A 21,647-nucleotide genomic window follows, 5' to 3' on the forward strand; every position below is an offset into this window, starting at 1 on the left:
CAAATATTAATTGAGCATATTGCCTAGGGTCCATTTCTGGGTTCTCTATTCTGTTCCACTGGTCTATATACCTGTTCTTGTGCCAGTACTAGGCTGTTTTGATTATGGTCTCTTTCTGTCTTTGAACTCCTCGTGTATGTGGGGTTCCCTCTCGTATGTATATGATTAAATGTGGTCCTTTTCTCTTGTTGATCTGTCTCACGTCTGTTTAATTATAGACCAGCTGAAAGAACCTTGAGGGTAGAGAAAAGTTTCTTCCCACAGGTCCTTATGAGGCCCCCTGCTCCTGCCCGTCCCCGACAGCAGGCAGGAGCACATGCAGATGTTGTGAGTCGAGGATTGACAGCTGGGGTGGCGGACATAAAAATGACCAATGTGGGGAGATTATGAGGTTTCCAGTGCCCCCCCCCAATGTCCACATCTTCAAGTGAGAGCTGGGCACCTGCCTGGAGCAAGTGCAAGAGGCTTTGTTCTGAGGCGAATTCCCCTTCCATCCCTCCTGCCCCCTTCTTGACCCTATAGGTGAGGTCCAGGCCAGGACAACTAAGATAAATAATTAGGCTGGGTCCTCAGGCAACAGCCAGAACTGTCCCAGGAACAGCAGGCCACAGGCCCCCTACGTGGGTGGGCCCTTTGCTTTGGGAAACCCACCCTCTTGGAGACTGCAGTGAGGAAGAACTTGGGTCCTGGAGGCGGTGCAGGTTCAAGTCTCAGCTCATGGCTTCTGGGGGTTTGACTTTGGTCGGGTCATGTCACCTTGTGCATGTAAGACACTTAGCAGTGTCTGACGCGTGGAACGTGCTCAGTGATGCTGGGTATTTGGTTGTTCCTATTCCTGATCCTCCCAAAGTCAGGTGCTTCACGTGCATTTTTATCTGAGAAGATTCATGCTCACAGGGGATCACTGTAGAGTCTTCCACGAAGATCTTTAAAGAAGGAAGAGAGGTTGGGAGATGGCAGGTCCAAAGTCTTCCCGCTCTCTGCTATCCCAGGTCGTTTAGGCTGTAGGAGACCTATGCAAACAAGAGCCCTGATTACAAAGCAAGGAAGTGGGTTCTGAGTGTAGTTTATAACCCAGACTCTCAGCTGCCTCGTTCTTTCAGTACAGGTCAGACTGTAAAGTATTTTGTAGGCTCTGAGCATTGCAGGTAGCTTACACTTAGGTTCCCAAGACAATTTTATTAGAGTGTTACCCATAAGCAGATTTGTTTTTATAATAAGGTAAAATGAACATTTTAAAGAAAAACATTGCAATGCATGATATTCTGTAACAACCCTAATAACATTTTTTTTTTTTGTACAAGATACTGTAATTGGGGAGAGGAAGCAGGTCCTTCTCTCTGGCAGGTGAAGGAGTCCCACCTAGGGAGTGTTGTTTGTCAAGTCTTGATGGACGTGGGAGACTGCACTGCTGGGGGAAGGCTTCTACCTCATCCTGCACCCCCGACAGACAAGTCCTCAGAAAGGCAGAGGCACACCAGGTGTCCCCCACCCTTTCTCTTTTTTCTTTCATAATAGAACCCTCATGTTTTAGTGTTGTATTATTCAGCTCAGGCCACTGTAACACAGGACCACAGCCTGGGTGGCTTGGACAACAGGCATTTATTTGCTCACAGTCCTGGAGGCTGGAAGTCCGAAATCAAGGCGTTGACAGGGTCGTCTCCCCTGAGGCCTCTCCTTGGCTTTCAGACAGATCTCTCCTCGTTTCTTCACATGGTCTTTCTTCTGCGCGTGTCTGTGTCCTGACACGTTTCTTATAAGGACACCAGACATATGGGATTAGGACTTATCCTAATGATCTCATTTTAACTTAATCACCACTTGAAAGGCCCTTTTTGGAAAAGAACGATGATCTTAACTTTGGCTCTTGAGACAAATAATATAAAGAAAAAATGTCCCAGACGCATGACATGAAAGTTGCACACCCAGAGAAACCCACTTCACGTACACCCAGTATGGGACATACTTATACTTACACAGTATTCATGTAGATCTGCACTTCAGGTTTTTACATTGTTTTTTCTTAGAGAGAGAGGGAGGAAGAGAGAGACATCAAGGTCAGAGAGAAACATCGATTGGCTGCCTTCTGCACACCCCCTCCTGGGGATGGAGGCGGAAACCCGGGCTTGTGTCCTGCCAGGGAATTGAACCAGCAACCTTTTGGTGCAAAGGACGACACTCAACCAACTGAGCTACACTGGCCAGGGCTGCACTTCAGATCCACTGGCATCCCGTATCTTAGCTGACAATCCTTTCCTAAAGGCATAGGAAGCACGGTGACCCAAATTTCTTTAAATCAGAGGCAAGGTCTTTTTTCCTTGAGAGTTTTTTTTTGTTTATTTGTTTTTTTTTTAAGAGGTATTTGTCAGGAAACACATAATGTCCTTTGTTTCTCGGCTTTTTTCTTTTGATGTCTTCTCACAGTCTGAGTACTGACCTGCCTCTCTGTCACCGAAAGACAGTTGACAGCACCCTTTGGCTTGGATGCAAAGGAGGCCCCACTCTGCTCCTTACCCCAGAATGCAGGTGAAGAGGCATCGGGATTTTTTAGGTTAGGAAGCAATGAGGCACAGGGCCCTCTGAGGCCAGTGGGAATGTTTTGAGTACAAAAGGTAATGTCAACAATCTAGACCAGGAACCCAGTCGTTAGAATATTCATTTTAAAATAAATATTTGAAGCTGGAATTAGGGTCATTTTGAAATTGTATTCAAACACAAGAGCACAAACTTTCTAAGGGATTTCTGTGTTCAATCAGTCTGTCAAACAAACTGATCCAAGGCCGCCGTGATTCCTGTCAGGGTAAAAGCAAATCTAAAGAATAAATTTTAATTTAAAATTTTTTCTAGTGCCAAGAGGGAGGCAGAACTCCCACCTCCTCATCAACATTTTCTTTAGAAAACTCAGCACTGTACATGGTCCCTCCCTCTTGGAGATGCATGTAAAACTTTCTAAAAGCTGAATCAGCCTTCGGTCAGGTTTGCATCTCAGGATGTCTATCTTGGGCATGCAGCCCTGTCTGTGCAATGTGAAGATGGAAGAGGGTCCCCCTGTCTGGGGAATCTTAGCTCAGGAATTTGTCTGCGCCATGCAACTTCCTCTTGTCAAAAAGACATGAGTTTCGCCCAGGCGGTGCGGCTCGGATTGAGCGTCCTCCCATGGACTGAGAGGTCCCGGTTAGATTCCTGGTCAGGGCACATGCCCGGGTTTCAGGATCCATTCCCAGTAGGAGGCATGCAGGAGGCAGGCAGCCGATTGAAGTTTCTCTCATTCGTTCATGTTTTTATCTCTCGCTCCCTTCCTCTCTCTCTCTAAAAAAAAAAAAAAAAAAAAATTAGAAGACAGGAGTTTCATTTCTCCTTTGAATAAAGACACCCGACATCTGTGTAGTGGGTGATACCGGCCTGACTACACAAAGTGGTGGGATTCTTTCTGTCTTCCCCATCTCTTAGCGGGCGGCCTGTGATGAACACCACATTCTGGCTTCACGCTCTTTCAATAATACAACCGTTTCTTTCTCTCCCACGTTTGTGGAGAGGTTTTCTGGGTTAGCAGGAGATTTGTTCGGCACTCCTGTTAGGCTGAGGTGCAGGCTTGGGGATTTTAAAGCTTCCCTAAAGTGGTCCCCATGGACGGCCACGCTGGGAGGCACAGGCTCACACCGTCCTGGGACAGCGATGCCTCTGCTTAGATCTAAAGTGTTGAGTCCCCTTCCTCTCCTGAAGTAAGTGCTGACTCCCAGACCTTTCCCTCCAGTTCGTACCCCTTTTCTGAGCTCCAGTCCTGTGTTTCAACAACCGAATGGGCATTTTCACCGAGATGTCGAGAGGATGCCCCCAACTCAACACAGAAAAATTGAGCTCACCTCCCCACAAGTGCTATGCTCCCCTCATGGCTCCTACCTTGCTTTTGGGGCACCACCAATTTCTCTGCCCAAGCCAGAAATCTGGGGTGGGGGTTCAATCCTCAAAAATACAATGTTATAATGTACTGAAAGGAATTGAAATCATACAGAATTGAGGCAAAAAAGAAAAGGTAATCCTCACCACTCTCTTTTATTCTCATTTTCCAGGGGCCTCTGATAATTAGACTTTTGTATATATTTTCTTCCAGACTTTCTATCCTTGCAGGGAATAGAACAGTACACACATGTACACACACACGTGCACACAGACACATGTGCACACACACCCGTAAAGGCAGACACACATGCACACGTTTATACAGATACATGCATGTGCACACACGCACACACACACATTCTCTTTAATGGGTTCTCATTCTACATGGAGCTTTTCTTGAATCCTCAACCTACAGTCACTCAGTAACCAAAGCTTAACCTTTCTACCACCTCTAAGACCAAGATTAAATATCATTGGATGAATTCCAATCAGCCTTCGGTCAGGAACCCAAAATAAAATTCAAAATTAATTATATTATGCTAAGTAAAAGAGCCCAACCCAAAAGAATATATAGGGTATAGTTGGTTTGTATGATGTTCAAGAGCAAGGAATCAGCCCTGATCAGTTTGCTCAGTGGTTAGAGCGTCGGCCCGTGGACCAATGAGTCGCAGGTTTGATTCCGGTCAAGGGCACGTACCTTGGTTGCAGTTCATCCCAACCCTGATCAGGGTCATGCGAGAGGCAACTAGTCGATGGGTCCCTCTCACGAAGATGTTTCTCTGTCTCTCTGTCTCTGTCTCTGTCTCTGTCTCTCTCTCTCCCCCTTTCTCCCACTCTATCTGAAGATAAATAGAACAAAAATGTCCTCGGGTGAGGATTAAAAAAATAGCCTCGGGTGAGGAATAAAAAAAGAAAAGAAAAAAAGAGTAAGGAATTTTATCTATAGTGATTGAAATAGGAGCAGTGGCTGCCAAGAAGGTTGGCGGCGGATGTGAAAGGGAACGAAGGAACTGGAGCAAGGGGAGCCTGCCGACCTCGATGTGTTCTATGTGCCAAAAGTCATCCAAATGGACACTTGAGATCTGTGCATTTCACTGCACGCAAGTTTTACCTCGTTTTTTATTTTTATCTATTTTTTATCTTTATTATTGAAAGTATTACAGATGTTTCCCCTTTTTCCCCATTGACCCCCTCCTCCCCACTTCCACCCACCTCCTGCCTTCCCCACACTATTGTCTGTGTCCATTGGTTGTGCACATATGCATATAAGTTCTTTGGTTTATCTCTTCCCACTCTCCCCTTCCCTCTGAGGTTTGTCAGTCTGACCCTACTTCCATGTCTGTACATCTATTTTGATCACCTGCTTATTTTGTTCATTATGTTCCACAAATAAGTGAGACCAAGTGGTGCTTGTTTTCCTCTGACTGGCTTATTTTGCTTAGCATAATGCTCTCTGGGTCCTTCCATGTCATCTCAAAGGGTAAAAGATCTTTCTAGGGCCTGAGACCAAAAGTGAGAAAACCACTGTGGTTTATTCCCAGCCAGAGCTGGGCCATGTCTTGCTCTGACATCATGAGGCACCATTGGGAGGGAATGGCAAACCACTCCTGCATAAGGCCCCTGCTCTGGGAGCTGATCTGCGGAGAGCTGTGGAGCTGGAGTAGTGGGTGCATCTGTGGTGAACTGTGAAGTGTTGGACGTGAACTAGTGAACTGACCTTTGGCAACCTGTTGGACTTCGATTAGTGGGCTTGCGTTTTGGATTTTGGTGTTCTGGTTGTTTTGTTTTTAATTTCTTTTTCTTTTTCAGTTTTTTTTTTTTAAATATATATTTCTTGTGGTTTTTTTTTCTGTTATTTTATTTTTTGTTGTCTTAATATTTTTGTTTTCTTTTTCTTTTTTTTAGTTCTTTTTCTTTTTCTTTTAGTTATTTTTATTTTTTTATTTTATTTTTTTAATTTTAGTCACCATGTGTGATAACTTTGCAGCTCTCTCTGACAACAAGGAGCACCGTGTTGGTGACTATGTCACCAGGGCACCATTGGCCAGGGTTCCCATGCCCCGGTGAGGTTGGCCCGCCACGTTCCAAAGGCACAGATGTTGCCGTAAAGGTGATTGCAAGGCAGGGCTCCTCTGAAGAGTCAAGAGAAGTTCGTAGTCTCAAGAGCTTAAATCACCCGAATATAACAAAACTATTTGAAGTGATTACCACCGAGAACGAAGTATATCTCCTCATGGAGTACAGCGGCGGAGGTAACTTATATGATTACCTGGTGAACCATGGCCCCATGACGGAGGAAGAAGCCCGACCCATGTTCCAACAATTGACATCTGCGGTCCAGTACTGCCACCAGAGGGGCATCGTGCACAGGGACCTAAAACCCGAAAATATCCTCCTGGATGATGAACTAAACATCAGGTTAGCAGACTTCAGGCTATGTGCAGAATTTACAGATGAGAACCTGACCACCTTCTGCGGCTCCATTGCCTATATGGCCCCAGAGGTCGTGCAGCTCCAACCCTATTATGGCCCGAAGGTGGATGTTTGGAGCCTGGGGGTAACTCTATACAGGATGCTGACCAGGGGGCTGCCATTTATGGGAAGAACCTTTGGAGAAATAAAGAAACAAATTGCGAGTGGGGACTTCTTTGTAACATTCTTTGTGTCTCCGGAATGTCATATACTTTTAAAAAAATTAATGACTGTCAACCCCAGCCAAAGACCAACGCTGGACGAGATCATGGAGGACCCGTGGGTCAACATGGGTGAGAAGGAACAACTGAGGCCATACATCAAGCCACCCTGGGGTGACCTGGACCCCCAGGTAACAGACACAATGAAAACCCTCGGCTTTGACCCGAAGGACATCGAACACTCTGTCACAGAAAGAAAATTTAATAATATTATGGGGACATACAGGATACTAGATTTGACCAAGGCCAAAATGAAAGGCCGCAAAATCAGGGTGAGACCCTGCCCCTCCCCTCACCCCAACTGCAATGCTACTTCAAATCAAGAGATTCATCCATCAGACCAAAATTATCAAGACCCTGCCAGTCACCCAGCGAGCCCGGAAGCAAAGCTGCCCACTTTCCCTCCCAATGGGGAAGCGAAGAACAACATGCCTTCAGCCAGCCCTGAGGCAGGGACCACCTCTCCCCCACTTGGCCCAGAGTCCACGACTGCCACTCCCCGCCCAGCCCCCCAGCATGGTCCTGGGGACGCGCACACCACCCACAGCAGCAGCTACCCCACCAGCAGCGGTGGAGCTGAAGAAGGAGCGACTTATGAAAAGTCCCTCCAAGCTGGGCCCCTTGATGATGAGGTCCCAGCCTCTTCCCCTGGCCACAGCCCGGGTTGGGAGGGGTTGGCTAGGAGGGTCGTCCAGTTTTTTTGTAAATGTGCCTGCTTTAGGCCATCCACAAAGAACCATCTCAAAAGAAATAAAATCAAGCCAGCATAACTTTTCAAGTCGTGGATGGTCTAGGCAGGGCCATAGTCAAAAGATGCTGAGGAGGTCAACCCTGAAGATGCCAGGGTCTAGGGAGGCCAACCACGTGGTCAGAAGATGCTCCAGAGGCTGTTTCCATCCAGGTAATAGCAGTGAAGAAACACGCTGTTGTGCAACATGGGAGGACTTGGTTCAGCGGACAAGAGTTGTGCAGACTGGAGAGGTGTTTTCTGCTTGGGATTTACAGTAGGAGGGTATCCAGCATCTGCATGGTCGTCGTCAGAAGCATGTGCTGAGTTCCAGCATCTGCACAGTCGTCAGAAGTGTGTACTGAGTTTCAGCATCTGCACAGTTGTCAGAAACATGTGCTGAGTTCTAGCATCTGCACGGTCGTCGGAAGCGAGTGCTGAGTTCCAGCATCTGCATGGTCGTCGGAAGCGTGTGCTGAGTGAGTTCCAGCATCTGCATGGTAGTCAGAAGCGTGTGCTGAGTTCCAGCATCTGCACGGTTGTCAGAAGTGAGTGCTGAGTTCCAGCATCTGCGCGGTCATCGGAAGCGAGTGCTGAGTTCCAGCATCTGCACAGTCGTCAGAAGTGTGTGCTGAGTTCCAGCATCTGCACAGTTGTCAGAAACATGTGCTGAGTTCCAGCATCTACACAGGGTCGTCGGAAGCGTGTGCTGAGTTCCAGCATCTGCACGGTCGTCGGAAGCGTGTGCTGAGTTCCAGCATCTGCAGGGTCGTCGGAAGCGAGTGCTGAGTTCCAGCATCTGCACGGTCGTCGGAAGCGTGTGCTGAGTGAGTTCCAGCATCTGCACGGTCGTCGGAAGCGTGTGCTGAGTGAGTTCCAGCATCTCCACGGTCCTTAGAAGCTTGTGCTGAGTTGCAGCATCTCCAAGGTTGTCAGAAGCTTGTGCCGAGTTTGGGATGGCCTGGAGTCCCCTGGAGGTCAAGAGGAGAAACTGTCCTTCCTGTGAGTCAATCCCTGGACCCCTGAGTGAAACTTCAGAGACTGGACTGTTTTTCTGGGGGTCTTTCTCCCTCCCCTGCTTTCCTTTGCTCCCATGTTTGTGGGGCTTCTTATTAAAGTGTCCTTTCTCTTAAACTCTGTAATAAACTTCATGATTCAGAAAAAAGAAATAGATAGATAGATAAATAAATAAATAAATAAATAAAGATCTTTCTTACAGCTGCATAGTGTTCCATTATGTATATGTACCACAGCTTTTTTTATTCACTCATCCTACTGATGGGCACTTGGGCTATTTCCAGATCTTAGCTATTGTGAAGAGTGCTGCTATGAACATAGGTGGCCTCAGTTTTTTACAATGTGGACATATAAACTGCAGTGCACCTGCATCTACGTCTGAGAATCAAGAGCCAAGCAGAACTGGCATAATGCAGAAGAGCCCAGTGAAAGAGCGCATCCCAATCAGATATCCAGACTTGTAGTAATTAAGTTACAATAATTCAATGTGGTATTTCCACTAGGACAGACAGACTGACCAGTGGGATGTGCTTCCTGTGGCTGCCCTAACTGAGCACCACAGACTTGGTGGCTTAACCAACAGAAATCCATTTTCTCACGGTTCTGGAACCTAGAAGCCCAGCATCCAGGTGTTGGCAGTGTCATGCTCCTCCTGAGACCTGTAGGGGGAGGTTCTCCTTGCCTCTTCCTGCTGCGGATGGCTGCTGGCCATCCTTGGAGCTCCTTGGCTTGTGGATGCAGCACTCCAACCTCTTCTTGGTGTCCACACAGACTTCTTCCCTTTGCATAGCCCTTCTTATAAAGACAGTCCTTGGATTTAGGGCCTACCCTAATCTAGTATGACTTCATCTTAACTAATTAAACATACAAAGACCCTATTTCCAAATAAGTTCACAGTTAGAGGCTCTGGGTGGACATGAGTTGTTGGGGGACTCTATTCAATTCAGTATACCAATGGAGCCAAATAGAGATCCCAGAAACAAACTCAAGAATATATGAAAACTTGATTGATGACAACGTGAAGATTGGTGGGGAAAGAAAGAATGTGCCGGGCCCTGGCTGGTTTGGCTCAGCGGTTAGAACGTCGGCCTGCGGTCTCGAGAGACCCGGGTTCGGTTCCCGCTAAGGGCATGTACCTTGGTTGCAGTTTGTCCCCGGCCCTGGTTGGTCGTGCGGGTGGCGGCCACTCGATGTGTCCCTTTCACATCGATGTTTCTCTCTCTCTCTCTCCCTCCCGCTCTACCTGAACAAAAAAAAAAATGTCCTCGGGTGAGGAAAAAAAAAAAAAAAGAATGTGCCGGGACAATTGGTTGTGAGAGAGAGAGAGAGAGAGAGAGAGAGAGGGAAACTATGTTCTGAGTGTTCAGCACCAAGTTGGCCAGTTGATCTCTCTTGATAGAGTTGGTTACATGGGTGTTTGTATTTCCGGGCCTGGTACTTTCTCTGAAGACTCAGGATAAGAATTTCTTTCTAAAGAAGAGAAAACTTCATCATCTAGCAGGACAGTACATCTATTGCAGCCAAGGTTCTTTGGTTGCCATGAATGGCTCATCAGTAAATATTTATAATCAGAAAACCACTTATAGTAGTTAGAATCCAGCTCCCATAACAAACACCCTTTGATGTGATTTCATACAGCAGATGTCTGTGTCTCGCTCACATAATAATCCAATGCGAGTGTCTGGTGGGCAGCCTTCCATCTGTGGCTCTATTGTCCCCAAAGACTTTGGGGTGGTGCGTGGGGAAAGTGCACACCTGCTTCCTAGCCATGTCATCCCAGCTGTGACACATATGACTTCTGCTCACGTCCTACTTGGGAACATTTGTTACAGGGCCTGGAAGCACAGAGGGCTGGCCGAGCAGCTGCCTCCAGCAAAGGCCTTGCATGGTGGGAAGGAGCGGGAGCCCGGGATGCAGCATCACCATCTCTCCCACAGCATTCAAAACAGTTCAGCCCTGGCCGGTTTGGCTCAGCGGTTGGAGCATCGGCCTGCGGACCAGAGAGTCCCAGGTTTGGTTCTTGCTAGGGGCACGTACCACAAAAAAAAAAAAAAAAAAGAATTAAAAAAAAAAAAAGTTCAGACCACAGCCTGGCTCCAAGAACGGCCTGCAGCCGGGAGCCAGGGCCTTGCCGTGGTCCTGGAAGAATTCATGGGCTCCACTCCGTAAGAGATGATTTGTCCTATTTTATGAAACGTTGCTTCTATGCGGCGTCTTTGAGTGTGCCCTCTAACAGCAATGCCAAATGATCACTGTTGGAAACAGGGTCAGCACAGGGCTTGACTGTGTTGGTGCCATCTGTATAATCACTACAGTCTCCCTCTTCCACTCTGGGTTAAAGAGTAATTAGTGTTTGGTGGCGATGTCTTACGAAGGGCCCCATCTCGGCCAATCGTACCCGCAGGCGAGCGTGTATCTCATGGGAAGTGGCGTCACTCAGAGTCCGGTATTGTTAGCTTAGGATTTACTAGATTTTCTGCAGCCGATGTTTGGTCTTCGTGAACTTCAACTTCATTACCAATCGGTATTTCTTTTTTCCCTGTTGAGCCTTTTCTTTGAAAATGAAATAAAATTATCTGCATAACAATGGGAACAAAGTTGTAATAGAAAATTTAATCAGATAAGGTAAGAAGCCTGCTTTTTTTTGTTTTTGTTTTTTTAAAGCTTTCTACAAAACATCCTAAAGACTTTCTCAGATTCTTGGAGGGTTTTGCATACTTTGAAACTGTAGTGAAGGGCCTCAGGAACAAATACGTACAGAGCTAATTTTGTACACTTCCCGTTCCTTCAAGTAGAGAGTTAAGCAAATTGTCCATAATGACCAAAATAAACCAAATCAATAAAAAAAACAACAACTGTACTTATTCTCCCAGGATTTGTTGGGAGGCACTGCTTGGAGAAAAAATAAGTAAATGAGCAGCCTAGAGTGGCAGAAGTGTTCGGGAGGGTGTTTATTTTTAGAGACTTGTTGACATTTCTCAACAACCACCTCCAGGCTGGGCATCGAAACCCCTCGTCTTACACGTGGGGGTTGCAGGGCCTGCTGGTGGCCTACTCTGCCTTCCTCCCATCAGGTGCTCTCCCTTCGGCCTCTGCCACCCCCTCCTGTCCCTCAGTGCCAGGTCCACGTGGTGGTAAAATACACTGAACCTCACATTGACCACGGTGACCACGCTTCAGGGTCCAGTTTAGTGCCATTAAGCGTGTTCACACTGTTGTGCCACCAGCACCACCATGCATTTCCCAAACTCACTGTCCCGAACCAAAACTCTGCGCCCATGAAACAACTCCCTATCCCCCCCACCCCAGTCCCTGACACCCACCACTCTTCCTGTCTCCACATCTTTGACGACTCCAGGGGCTTCATACGAGTGAAATCACACAATATTTATTCCTTGGTGTCTGGCTTATTTCTATTAATGATAGGTCCTCAAGGTCCATCCACACTGTGGTGCAGGGAGGTCTCGGTTTCATAGCCCACAGAACCTTTCTACTGCGGGGAGGTACTCAAGACATAATTTCGGTTGAGTCTGACTCTGATTCTATTTTCCTCTTTGAGCCTAATGGACAGTTTTCTGGCTGGGCAGGTCAGGGTATAGTGAGAAGAAATCTCTGTGTGGAGAAGGAAATAGTGAGGTCACACATGCCCAAGAGGTCGGTCTTCGATCTTGGTGAAAGTCGGAAAGAAAGGGCTTCACCAGGGCCTGCCAAAGCAGAACACGTTTAACCTCCATCGGCCAAAGCATGGAGAAGAAAAGCATATCTGCAAGAGAGAATGTCAGCATAAAACCTGCTGAATGCCCCAAGGAACAAGCCTGAGACTCACAGTGGGTTACACTCCTACAGGGCATATTTTTCTCAGAAAAGGTGTGCAGAGGAAATACCAGTGGAGTCCTAAGTTGGAGGCAGCTGACAGGATTCAGGAAAGTGAGAGCCCCACAGAGCTAAGGTTTCCATGAGAGTGGACGGAAGAACTGGAGAGCGGCCTTCACAGGAGGTAAACACCCGAGGTAGGATTTATGAGTCGTCCTCAGCAAAGAGCGCTGATGGCAAACCCCTGCTCACTCACCTGGGCGACTAGCAGTGATTTATTCCTGCTGGAAGGACACCGGGCAGGAGTGTGTGGCCTGTGTGGCCCTGACCTCAGCTATGCCGCCCGCCATGTGACCCTGCTTATCTGTGAAGCTCAGGGATGCTGACTGAGTAATCTGCCTCCCATGACCGTCTCACAGACAAAGGAGGTGTGTTTATGTCCTTGTGTGCACAGCAAACACCCTGTAACTGACACCTGCCGGGGCCGAGGCAGGACCGTTTCCCACAGAGGGTCCAATGAGACAGCTCAGGTGAGCCAGGCCAGAGCCAGATGCTTCCATCCTCCACAGAGAGGAATTGCTGAGCCTGGACTGGCACCGCCTAAATGACAGCTGCTGGTTGGAGCATGGGTGGCCCCTGCACCCCGCTGAATAACAACAGCCATGCCGTGCCAGGCAGTGCTGGGTGCTGAAAGCATTGGGCCTAACTCAGAGCTCACACGTCCCATAGGAAGGTGCTACGGTTCTCACCTCCGAGGGGAGGAAGCTGAGGAGCACACAGCCACACGGGCACACGAGGATCTCCACACACACGCACACACCTATGCACACTGTCAACGTAAGAAACATTCAAACCTATAGAGAATTTTTGTGTGTATTTGAATCAAATTGTCGGCCATTGCTGGGGAGCAAAATCTCAACAGATTGAGAGAATGCTCTGGTAAATGTCAGTTTTGTACCTTATTTTATACATTACAATCAAAAGAGAAGACACGCCCAGCCAGTGTGGCTCAGTGGTTGAACATCGCCAGTTCCATTTCCCAGTTAGGGCATATACCTGGGGTTGTGGCTCAATTTCTAGTCGGGGCCGTGCAGGAGGCAGCCAATTAATGTTTCTAACTCTTTCTCCCTCTCCCTTCCTCTCGCTCTAAAAATCAATAAAAACATATTTTAAAAGAGAGAGAGAGAGAAGATGCAAATGGGTTACATAAAATTCACTGGTGATAGATTAGGGAGGTGGGAGAAAGCAAAATGAGGAAACCTCTGGGATTGGATGAAAAGTAAAATGATGGACACATGCATCTTTTACATAGGTGGGTACAGGATCGTTAACAGTCAACAATGAACTCAGTAACAATGAGGGGCTTTGTGGTCTCCGCAGAGCAGTGCCTGTGCTTTGAGGGGTCTGGAAAAAGGGAAATTAAGTTGACATTGCAAAAATACGTTATTGTAGATGCAAGGCGACAATAGACAAGCTCAGTTAAGGTAAAGCTTGACCTTTGTCAGGGAAGATGCTGGCCTAGGACATGACTACCTGCCATAAACTGCTTTTAGTTCAAAAATTTTCATTTCAGACCATCCTTTGTGGTTACTTTAGGTCTCTGAGTTTGCAAGGCCGTCACGCAGGCCTTCCCTGAGCTTGTCAGGTTAGCATGTGGCCCCTTTTCGTCCACACACGGAATTTTCCCAAGGCCATGAAGCTGGCCTGCGGCAAGGCAGGAGTCAAAGCCAGCAGCTGGCTACAGGGCTCCATCCTGGACCCAAGGCCGCAGCTGCTCCTTGGAGCCCCAAGAAAAGGGAAGAGCCTCAGGGCTGGGCCACTGCGGTAGTGCCGGGTCCAGCTCCAGGAGGGGTTAGAAGGAGCTGTGTGCCCAAGCCGAGCCACACAAAGGGCCCTCTCCAGGGTGCGTAGTTGAAAGTAGTGATCACCAAAGTGGTGTAGGTCCCATGTGCTCTGACCCCCATGTGCTCACTCATTTCTAGTCTGGGTCTAGCAAAACCTGGTAGGTCACAGCTCTCAGGGCTGGTCTCACCCGGAACCCACAGTGCCCTCTGGTGGCCCCCGTAACAGCTGTCGTTCTGTCACTTCCAGAACAAAGGTTTCTGGGGAGATTCTGGCTGACGGGCCATGTGGGTGATGATGGCCATATGAGTCCTGTCCCTGGGCTGCCTCCATGCCTCCCCTGGAACACTGGGCACAGAGGGTGGGTGGGGCCCAGGACACCTCTCCTCAGTAGTGTGGGCCAGGACAGGGCTGGAAAGTCCAGCTGGACTCGCCCTCGGTCTCAGGTGTCTTCACTGTATTGCAGACCCCACACCGACAAGCCCTGGGCCCAGTGACCACAGGACCATCCGCAATCTGACAGGCAGGACCTGTTGCCGCCCCAACAGAGAGATGGGAAGCCAAGATATGGAAGTTGCTAAGGTGGGCAGCTGTAACAGGCGTTGGGTCTGTGTAGCTCCTCTCTGGGTCCTGTAACACTTGAAAACAGGTCATAAAATGTCTCAGTGTAGGTAAACTAACTTAAAAAAAATAAAACAGTGACAAATATAAAGACAAGAAAAAGAAAGTACCTGTAGATTCGCTTCCCATTGATAACCACTGCCTGCTTTCTATTTATTTTTGTTTTCTTCCCTAAATTTAAAAATAAATTTATTTTTATTAATTTATTTTTGTTACAGATGTTTCTCCTCCCCTTCACCGTCCTCCACCTTTCTATGAAAAAAAAGGACTATGTTCTTTTGTTAGAAAAAATTGTTTTAAAATTTTCATCCACCTAAATTTTTTTATTGATTTTTAGATAGAGTGGAAAGGAGGAAGGGAGGGAGAGAGCGAAATGTCTATGTGAGAAACATACATCAATTGGTTGCCTCCTGCACGACCCCAACTGGGGCCTGGAATGGAACCTATAACTCAGGTACATGTCCTTGACTGTGAATCGAACCCGTGACCCTTTGATACAAGAGCTGACGCTCTAACTGCTGAGCCAAACTGGCCAGGGCAGGAACATGTTCTTAATGTGATCCTTAAAAAGGTGGAGTTACTGGGCTAAGGATCCACACTTTCTAAAGGTTCTTGATACCGATTACCATATCACTTTACAAAGTGAAGCACCGATTTGGGGCCCATTAGAAATGCCTGTCTCAGCACATTCCCAAAAGTAATGAGTGTTCATGTTTCCTTAAGAAAATTGGGGCTGGTGGGGGGTGGTTAGAGGGAAAGTTTTGCCAGCGTGCTAGCCCAGTGTCGTATTACATTCTTTGTGTCAGGCCCATCAGCCTATCCTGATTTAGGTACTGCCTGCACCTGTGTTCTATTGGGTGTCGCTGTGGCACCATGCCTGGATCTGGGCTGGGGGAGAGGAATCTGGAATCTGCCACGGCTTAATGTCAGCAGAAAGGGATGCGGCAAGTGGTGTTGACTAGTCCAAGGTTCGTTGGTAGGAGTGTAAGGAAGCCTGTGACCCACCAAATTTGGGCTTCTGTGCAAAGGAGCCAGGATTTGCCTGTGGGGAACTGTGAAATGTAGAAAAATAATAAGGTAGTTCTCTCTCTGTACATCAGTACAACACTAACCTGTGGCCCCATGGTTTTGTGACTGAAAGGCAGCAGAATTTGCCACCCCCAAAATATGCCTCTTTGGGATATTGATTATTTTAAGCTGATTAATTTTAAGAAACAGCAGATGTGAGAGAAGCTCTGAAAACCAAGTCAAAGGCACACTTTGTAAAGGACATTTACATTTTCATTTTTAGTGTCTAATCAATGAGTTCTATTTTTTTTGTCTTTTTATTTTTATTATTATTATTTTGGTAATCCTCACCCGAGGATATTTTCCCATTGATTTTTAGAAGGAGTGGAAGAAAAGGAGAGAGGGAGAAACATCGATGTGAGAGAGACACATCAGTTGGTTGCCTCCCGCACGACCCCGACGGGAGCAGATCTAACCCACAACCCAGGTGCGTGCCCTTGATCGGGAATCAAACCCATGACCCTTCAGAAACCTACATCTCTAAGGGTGTCTTCCTCACTGTACCAGGTCAACCTGCACCATCAAAGGAGGCTTGGACTTTTGAATCTGCATAATAATCTTATCCTTATTTACTGTCTTTTTCCTGGTCACGTTCTAATAACAGAATCCGCATCCTCAACATCTTTCGTCTTTAGTTGAAGGTGGTATTTAAGGTGATTGCTAGTGCCAACTTTGGCAAGTAATTGTTTTCCAGGGTCTCTCCCATGGATGCATGTTTTTAAACTTTAATGTGTTTTTCTGCTAATCTATCTCGTGTTAATTTGATTATTGGTCCAGCCAGGAGAACACTGAAAGGTAAAAGATAATTTTTCCTCCCCGACATGATTCATGAGAAATATGCATTTGGTCTATGTCCCCAGTTCTTGGCACAGAATTCCTAAAACCCTGGGAATTTCCTGAGTGATGGGGTAGGGGAGCATCTTTTGTTATTCATAATAAAGCCTTTCAACCATATCTGCATTTATGCTAACCAGGTTACCTTGGGAGGAGGGGGCTGGTTGCCTGGGAGACCAACCATGTGATTAGAGGATTAGAACTTTTAGCTCCACACCAGACCTGGGGAAAGGTAGAGGGGCAGGGTGCTGGAGGGTGACTTCAGTACCCATGGCCAATGACTTAATCAATCATGGCTATGTAATGGGACCTCCATAGAAATTCTAAATTCCGGGGTTTGGAGCGCTTCCGTTGGAGGGTGGCACACCCCAGCTCCACAGAGACAGAAGCTCCTGCGCTCAGGCCCCACCCCCAGCTGGCCCTTTGGACCTCTTCACCCACATGTTCATTTGTAACTTTATAAGATCCTTTATAATAAACTGGTAATAGTAACTGAAGTGTTTCTCTGAGTTCTGTGAGCTGTTATAACAAATTATCAAACCTGAGGAAGGTGTCATGGGAACCCCTGATTTGTAGCCAGGTTGGACAGAAGTGTGAAAATCTGGGGACCTGCTGATGCATTTGGCTTCTCAAACGGGGGCACGTAACCTGTGGAGTGTACACTAACCCTAGAACTGAATTAAATAGTAGGACTCACAGCTGGTATCTCAGAGAATTGGAGAACTGGTTGGTGTGGAAAAAAACAAACATTTGATACCAGAAATGTTTTGAGTATCAAAAGAGTTGTTCTTTTAGGGAAAATACCCCATCACTTTTACAGGTCTAAGGTAGATTCACAAATTGAGCTCCAGTAATTTGTGAGTAATTCTGCCTTGGAGTAATTCTGCCTCACCATCCAGGGGCTCTGGCCTCAGCCAATCCAGCCTTCCATCATCAGAGAAATTCATTAGCTGTGGGCTTTCAGAGAGTTGTGCAAATCCTTATCAGAAATCCATCCTGGGCAGGAGGAGAAGGGGAAAGATAGGTGCCTGGGTCTTTCCAAACCCTCTTCCAGGAGCAGGGCTCAGCGCCCCCTTGGGCGTACCCCCGGGGAGGACAGGGACATAGGCTCAGCCGCTTGGACAGCCTTCCTGCTCTTCCCTGCAGGGAAGGAGCTCTCCCTCCCAAGATGCTGAGAACTCACAGCCCTGCTCAGGGCACAGCAGCATTCCTGAATGTCCTGGAAGGAAGTGGAGTTCGAATTACTGTACCCTGACCTCCCACGCTCCTCTTGTGCAGTTTGTCCCGGGCGTCTCCCAGGGGTGCCCTCGCTGGTGCCCGTGCTCTGCCCCCACTTGGCCTGGCCTGGGAAGCAGGTTTATTTCTTCCCTCCCTGGGCCTAGGTAGTGTCCTGAGAAGTCCTGCTTGTTTTTCCCAAGCAAACCCCCAGGGATTCTCCTCCCATGCCTGGGGCCTCCCAGATTGGAGGATGAAGGAGTGCTCCCTCCTCCCCCTTTTCTGACTGAATCTCCTCCTACTGGGTCGCCACTCCTGTTCTGACATGAAATCCCTGCCTCCTTCATGCAGCCCCTCAAAGAGGCAAGGGAGATGTTTGAATTGGGTGACATACTTTCTTTTCTTTTATTGAATTATTTCCAGCTGGATAAAGTTAGTAAAAATTCAAAAGAGAATACAACAAAATATATTTAGTAATTTTTTTCTAATGAATCAATTTTGGAGTTTGTATACAAAAGAGAATAAAACAAGGAACATTGAACTGCAGGTTAATACATAACTCAATAACTAAAAGATCATAGTTCAAATGGCAAAGATGTCCTCATTAAAAAATAAAATAAGAACCTGGCTGGGGTGGCTCAGTGGTTGAGTGTTGACCCATGCACCAAGAGGTCACCAGTTCAATTCCCGGTCAGGGCACATGCCCAGGTTTTGGGACAAATACCCAGTAGGGGGGCATGCAGAAGGCGGCCCATCCATGTTCTCTCTCATCAATGTTTCTATCTCTCTCTCCCTCAATCTCTAAAATCAATAAAGAAAAAAATAAAAATGTAAACTAAAATACACATGCACTCTCGTGATTCTTCATCATAGGTGTTTCCTCTGTGAGTCATGCCTCCCCTGCAGGGTACATGCCATAGGTGTGGCTCACAGGTGAGTCTGTACACAGTAGAAGGAGCTGTAAAAATCTGAAGTGAGGTGTAAATTGATAAGCTACTCAAATATGCCAAATCAAGTATGTCAACTAAAAAGCTCACAAATATTTACTGTGGGTTTTATTTAAAATGCCCAGCAAGCCCTAGCCAGTTTGGCTCAGCAGTTAAGCGTCAGCCTGTGGACCAGAGAGTCCCGGGTTCGGGTCCTGCTAGGGGCACGTACCACAAAAAAATAAATAAATAAATAAATAAAATGCCCAGCATCCTTCTGCAATAATTATTTCAACCCAGGAGGCCTCACAGGTCTTTCTTTTGCAGAAATGACCGTCATGTCTGTAGTGTGAACCCTTACTTCAAGGGTACTGTGAATACACACAGACCAGTATTAAGTCCTCATGAAAAATCACTCTCAATTCTTTTCTGTGGAGTCCCTCCCGCAGCAGCTCGGAGGGCAGTGTAAACTGCAACCATATTTAGTGAAGCCAGAGCCAGGCCCCTCCGGCTGAGCAGGTGGCCTGCTGGCCGGCTCGCAGCCTCGCCCTGCGCCTGCCAGATGTCGGCAGGAACTCAGTGTACGACTTCTCTGAGGCCGCAATCTGGAGGAGATTCTGATCATTTTTTCCACCACTTAAAATAATACCGCTCAGTGCATTCTCCAATGGAATTTCTGGTCTATTTAAAAATAGCAACAAAACCCCACCGCTTCTCACTTTAAAAAGGGAACACCCAGTAAATATAATATTTTTATCTCCTCTGTCAGTCAAGTTCTTTGCCAAACATTGCTTCAAACCCTTTGTGAAACTAAGTATAAATAAGTAAATAAGATGGGGCCCCACCAGGTGCAGTACAGGCAGTCACCTTCCCAGCTCCAGCGAAGACGCCCCTGGGTGTGAGCAGGTGTGGGCGACGGGACCAAAAAAGCCCCGGCAACTGTGGGCCTCTGCTGGGACGCTTAGTATTTGTCTCATGAGCCTTCTGGATTTGCAGCTCTGAGAAGCCAGCCCCCAATCTAAATGCAGCCTCCCTGGGGTAGGGACACCTTGGCCCTCCACAGCCTGTGCTGACAGGGAATGGGCACTCCGTCCTCCCAGCGGAGGTGCAATGGCCCTGAGCCAGTGGCCTCCGTCCTGTCCAGGGCCAGCCTTCAACTCTGAGTAGGAGCAAAAGGCAATGAGAGAGACACCTCTCAACGTTCCCCCACCCAGAAGTCGGGATCCTCATCCAGGTGCCTTGACACTAGACGTGGGGCAGAGCCCTCCACGTAGGTGACTATCACACATACCGACTCCTGCTGCTAACTAGCAAACCAGGCAGACACCCTCATGGTTAAACCCGGAGAACTGCCCCTACGTACATAGGAGCAACCCAAGGTGTCCTCTGAGGGGTGACTGAGGAAGACCCAGAGCCCTAGTTCAGGAGCAGCACATTCTGGGAGCTCCCACGGGGCTCTCAGACCACCTGACATTGCAGTGGAGGAGTTTCCAATCTGCCAGATTTCAAACTAATTGCCTGATTGGAGAGAGGGGGGTGCTAGGAAACAAGCCCGGCTCGTGGATAAAGCACAGCTGACGTGCACGGACCTCATGCTTCCTGCTGAGCCTCACTCGAAGCTCAGTGCCGCTTGGCCACCAGGCGTGTTTGTCACATCTGGCCGACCTGTCCTGAGAAGAGACACTGCGGTGGCCGGGCCTTCACCATGGGTGGGGTGCGAACCGACAAGCCCAGCTCTTACGAAGCGCCCGACCGAAGCTTAAATAAAAAAACTTCCTCTAATAGACATTCAAATCAGAAAATAAAGATCATAGCACACATCAAGGAAGCGACTCCAGGGTGAGTAAAGACATTCTAGACAGCCGCTCAGCGGCAAAGGTAGCAAACAACAAGAAGTCTTCAAAAGACAGAAATCCATCTTCTGCAAGAGAGTATAATCGAAAACAGAGTGTGCTGGGCAGTGGGGAGTCACAGTGTCAGCTTCTTCCGAGATCCCGAGGCCAGGTGTGTTCACGGAACGATTGAGACGCACACACGTCAGTTTCAAAGGCCATTTCTCGGCCCCTGAAAATGGGTGTGCTGTGACATTAAGATCTTAAAACCAGACCCAAGATGTGACTCCAAGGCGTCTATGCTACAAAAAAATAGCTGAGGGAAGCATTCAGAGAAAAAACAGTCCAAGGTAGTAACAAAAAGTATCTTGAGGTAATGTGATTATCGGCGATTTTTATTTCCTTTCTTATACTGTTATACAATATTCAAATATTCTAGACCGAAAAGGCATTATCTTAATGACTAGAAATAAATTAGAATAATGTAAATCTCGGGCAGTGGTAGAAAACACTCGTGTGCTTTCCAGGAGTGGAACACCGGGACGAGAGAGCCTGGCGTTCACACCACTAACCTGCGGCGTGGCCCAGCCTCTCAGCAGGACCCGAGACCCCAGGAGGCTGCTGTGACGACCGGGACAGATGGAGCCGGTGTGACATTTTATTTTCCTCACCACACCCGTTTCCAAATGAAAGCTTCCTTGGGCTTGTGCACCTGGACACAGTGTTGAAAACGACCTTTTGATGGCTCTGCATCCTCATCTTCCGCTGTCATTGACTCTGCTCCGACCCAGCCAGGCCCCGGTGCAGGCTCTCCCAAACAGGGACAGGTGCGAGAGCCCGGCTCCCAGTGTCCTAACTCCATCTTCCTGACCATCACCCTGGCCAGGTGGAGAGCATGGACCTGGGCCATCCCCTGGGAGTTGCTGCGGCGAACTGAAGCGCTGAGACCTTGTTGCAGAATGCGTCAGGACTTTCGGGTTTGGGTTCTGCATTTGCATCTTGGGCCCTGAGTCCAGGCACTCTGTGTGTGACTCACCTGCCCGAGTCATGTCAAGGGGGCCGTGCAGGCGGTGTCTGAGTGAGGCAGGGGCCACAGTCTGAGGCCAGCTGCATCCACGCCTGCCGATGAATCGTGAGGAGAGAAGTGTCCTCACAGACG

The sequence above is a fragment of the Molossus molossus genome, unplaced genomic scaffold, assembly GCF_014108415.1.
Source record: "Molossus molossus isolate mMolMol1 unplaced genomic scaffold, mMolMol1.p scaffold_m16_p_9, whole genome shotgun sequence".
NCBI lineage: Eukaryota > Metazoa > Chordata > Mammalia > Chiroptera > Molossidae > Molossus > Molossus molossus.